Raw genomic sequence first — 5,041 nt, 5'->3', positions numbered from 1 at the left:
TATATTTTCTTCCATACACATCCTCACCAGACATGCAAAGTGGTGCTTAACAGAGAGTAACTTTCCTAGCTAATGGGAAGGAAAAAAAATAAGTTTCCGTGGAATAGGATCTTGTTTGTCCCTTCGCGCTCAGTGAGGAGCCCCGGAGCGGTGAGTGTGCCGCCAGATGTCACCCTAACGCCTACACATTATTGTATTATGTTCTGTACTGAGCTTAACATCTTACATAATGAAATAATACATAACACACCAAACATTTCTTGTCAAAACGCGCGAAATTGCTAAAATGAGAAATTATTCATATTAATGCTTTCTTTCTTGAAATGTGTCGCCTAAGTAAGTGACACTGCGCCTGCTGATATATTCTGTTGATGCTAGAAACGAAGTTGAGTAATAGTTTAGACATCTTACGTCTTTGAAATAAATTTAGCCCTTCACCATTTCACTGCTTCATTTTTAACCCTTTCACTGCTATCTGACACATGGTTCCTTAATGCCAAACAACGCCGGGACATTTAATTTCTTTTACAGTCGCCACTAAACATTCGATTGTCTATACATTGGAAAATATATATATATATCTTAATGCATTTCCCTTTTTTGTAGATATTTGTAAAGAGTTTATGAGGTGCTTTTAATGGTGTGAATTCTTGCATATCGCAGTGAAAGGGTTTAACATAAAATGCCAGTACGGTGGAAAGATCTCATGAATAATTAATAACTCTTTGTTGTTACGTAAAGATATAGAAAAAAAAAAAAGAAATCAAGGATACAGAAAATACAGCGAGTCATCACCACACGCCTTGCACCAGTGACTGAGGTCTTCAAACATTGCCGCAGATTCTAACACTTTCTCAGATGCCGCAGCATCACATAAGCAGGCGAGGCGAGGAGTGACGGAATATGATATGCATGTATCAAAGCAGGAACAGCACACTCACGTCCAGTACTGGCAATTATCTTGACTATGAAATGTTCTGGAAGCACGATATCAGCGAATAGCTACTGATAACGAAGAATATAATAGTAATAACAACAACAATAACAGTAGCAGTAATAAAAAAAATAATAATAGTAATAATATTATTATTATCATTGTTATCATTATCATTGTTATTATTATTATTATTATAATTATCATTATTATTATTATTATCATCATTATTTATTATAATCATTATGATTAGAAACTCAAGTACACTTATAAGCAAAGCCACAAGAACAGCAACAGAAAAGCAGCAGCAGCAGCAGCAGCAGCAGCAGCACCACCACCACCACCATCACCACCACCACCACCACCACCACCACCACCAACAACAACAACAACAACAAGAGCAACAGCAACAACAACAACAACAACAACAACAACAACAACAACAACAATAACAACACGGGACTGGCTTCATATATCTGTTCATTGATTCATGTACCCCTGTATTTCATTAAAATTTCAAAAAAATATTATCTCTTTCTTTCTTTCTTTCTTTCTGTGTGTGTGTGTGTGTGTGTGTGTGTGTGTGTGTGTGTGTGTGTGTGTCTGCAACCGACACACCACACACGCACATCTGGCATTGTTCCCACGAAGATCAAATGAGATACTGTAATGGCCACGTTCTGTATTCCTTCTCCTCCTCCCCCTCTTTCTCGTCCTCCTCCTGAAGGTGACAATTAAACATTCACATTCCTTATTTCAGAAGACAACCCTGAGTGGCCAGGTGCAGATTCTAATTAGCAGAAAGTTTTACCAATGGATCACTTCTCTACCGAAGTATTTTTTTTTATTTGTGTATATATATATATTTTGCAAGTGTGTAGAATGATTACGACAATAATTTCCACCAATACCACCACCATTACCACCAATACCACCACCATTACCACCAATACCACCACCATTACCACCATCAGCACCATCAGTACCACGATAATAATACTTGTGAGTGAGTGTACTTACTAAACACACACACACACACACACACACACACACACACACACACACACACACACACACACACATAAACAAGCAATGAGAAATCGAAAAATGCAGCTTCTGTCAGTGATCTGCATGATTACTTTATCTTTCAAAAGGTTTCACTACTACTCCATTCCAGCTCCCACGACTACCACCATCACCACCACCACCACCACCACCACCACAGCCAGACCGCAGCCTCCCTCCCTCCCTCCCTTCCTCCCATCCGGTCTCCCACCAGTCAACAGCCTACGGAATTATATATGAAATTACGATTACAAGGGGATGGCTTGTGAGGGTGGAGAGAGACTGAGAGGGTGGGGAAGGAGGTTGAGGAATAGTTGATGTATTCGAGGAGGGAAGGAGCAGTGTGTGTGTGTGTGTGTGTGTGTGTGTGTGTGTAAGGGTCGGGTGGGGTAGATGCAAATTGGAAAAAGAGAGGGAGTATACTTAAAGAAAGGTCGTAATTTTGCAATGATCTCTTAGGACTGAAGAAGGAAAGGAAGGAAGGAAGGAAGGAAAAACGGAAGGAAAGAAGGAAGGAATTGTTATCTGGACTGTGACTTGGGGAGGGAAGGTGGGAGTGAAGGGAGTAAAAAAAAAAACAAGGGAGAGAAGAGAAAAAAAAGTGAGGGTGGAGAAGGAGAGAAAAATATGTGGATTCGGTTATCTGATATGAATGTGAGCAGGAAGTGAATGAAAATTGTCCTAAAATGCATGACTGGGGGATGGGGGGGAAGGGTAGATATATACAATTCAGGAATGGATGGGATAGCAACTGACGGGTGAAAGGTTGAGAAAAAAGATGTAAAATAAATGGAAGAATAAGTGAAAAAAAAGAAGAAAATGAACTTGAGTGAATAGGTGGGCAGGAGAAAATGGATGAAATGGTCAGTAAAAAGGGATAGTTATAGAGAAAGAATGATGAATGCAAAGCGTTAGATGATAGAGGCTGAAAGGATGACTAGAGGGTGGATAAAAGCAATGTATTGATAGAGTAGGATGTTGGATGAGGAAGGAAGGTGAGGGGGCTAAGGAGATGGATGAAAGAATAGCAAAGGAAGATTAATGATGCAGAAGAGAGGAAAAGAGAGAAGGTAGTAGAAGATGAGGATGTAAGGAGATGGATGGAGGGATGGGATAGATGAAACACGAATAGAAAAGAGAGATAAATGATGCAGATTACTGAGTGAGGGTAACATAAGATGAGGTGATAGGGAGATGGATAAAGGGGGATATAATGGATGAAGCAAGGTGTTGGATAAAGATGGTGGAGGATGAGGGGAATCAGTAAGGCGTAGAAACACATCTGACTCTCAGCATTAGCAAGTCTTTCTTTTCTCTCCCGACGAAAAAGAATTGTAGAAACATTACCCTCGGGCCCTATAGCATATGCAAATTAGCTCCCCGCATGACAATAGCCTCTCCCTCCCCCACGACTCATAGGCTGACCTTCCCCCCACTCCCAGCCTCCATCTCTCCCTAAACCACTTTCGCTTTGCGCTGAGTCAGGAAAAAACAAAGCTATGTTGAGCATACTGACTCACCCACTTGTTCCTTACCTTCTTACCCCTCTCTCTCTCTCTCTCTCTCTCTCTCTCTCTCTCTCTCTCTCTCTCTCTCTCTCAAACCCATGAAGGCCCTCGAGAAGCCGCTACAAGTGACTATCTTATTCTGTTTTTCTCTCTTTCTCCTTCGTGCATCTTTAAAATTTGACACTTTTCTCCTTCCTCACATCTTAGGACGCGCCGCTGCTGCCGAGGGGACGTGAATACAACCCAGGGACTCACTCCTTTTTGTTTCTTTAATGAATGTCTTTGTCAGCATCTCTTGGTCTTAAAAGAATAACAAATAGCCTTCCTGTAGGTTACGAGAAGAAAAAAATAAGAGAAGATTCTGAGCATTTTTCGGTCATTGATTAAAAGAGAGAGAGAGAGAGAGAGAGAGAGAGAGAGAGAGAGAGAGAGAGAGAGAGAGAGAGAGAGAGAGAGAGAGAGAGAGAGAGAGAGAGAGAGAGAGAGATAGCAGTGCATCGTCCACGTTCTGTACATTGATTTCAGATTCCATGTTTTCAAGCCCTGAGAGTGACACAAGCAGCTATTTTTACCTTATTTTGCTCACCTTTCGCCAACCTTTAGGTCCGGAAAAAAAAAGAGAAAAAAAGATTGCGACGACACGAGGCCTTGGGGGAGTGTGGAGGGCGATGGCAGGTAGTAGTGGTGGTGGTGGTGGTGGTTAGGTGAAGAAACAGCCGCCTCAAGAAACTCAGGCGACGTGGAGGAAAAAAGAGACTTGTGAAAAAGTGACTCGTAAAGGTTAGACTGAGAGAACGTGTGTGTGTGTGTGTGTGTGTGTGTGTGTGTGTGTGTGTGGGAGGGAGCAGAATTTTACGTCTTACAAGGGTGCGGAATACATTTTTGACGTGGCATGACTGACAGACACATTGATTGACTGACTAGAAGAGTGTGTGCGTATGTGCCAAGGTGTGCGTGTGGTGCTTGAGTGAATGCGTGTCGACGTGACCACGATTTCTTCAGTCTCGGGGAAACTTAGAAATCTTAATGTGACCTTTCTCTTTCTCCCTCCAACCCAGGTACCTGAAGGAGAGGGTTCGGGCGGGGGCGAGGAGGCAGCAACACGGCCGCCCACTGCATACTGGGAGGCCATGAATGCGGGAGGCGAGGACGGACAAAGAGAGGACAGGGAAGGAAAGGAGATGGGGGAAGGAAAAACTCAAATGACGATGATTTTAGAGGAAAGGCAAAGAGACGCACAGAAGATGGGGTTTGAGAAAGAAAATGAACAAGAGAATTTTGGAGGGGAAAGGCTCAAATGGTGATGATTTCAGAGAAAAGGCATAGAGACAGAAAATAGCTTAGAGAGAGGACATGAACAAGACATGAGAGAAAAGGGACATATTTGGGGACCAAAGAAATCAAATATGACTTAAAACGAAAAACAAATAAAAAGACACAGGTGATTTCTTAGAAAAAAAAATAACAAGAGAGAAAAGAGCCAAGTTTTTTTTTGGGGGGGGGGAAGACTGAAAGACAATGATTTTAGAGGAAA

The sequence above is a fragment of the Scylla paramamosain genome, chromosome 10 (assembly GCF_035594125.1).
Source record: "Scylla paramamosain isolate STU-SP2022 chromosome 10, ASM3559412v1, whole genome shotgun sequence".
NCBI classification, from domain to species: Eukaryota; Metazoa; Arthropoda; class Malacostraca; order Decapoda; family Portunidae; genus Scylla; species Scylla paramamosain.
The sequence above is the reverse complement of the archived record's forward strand: the minus strand, read 5'-3'. Positions refer to the sequence as shown.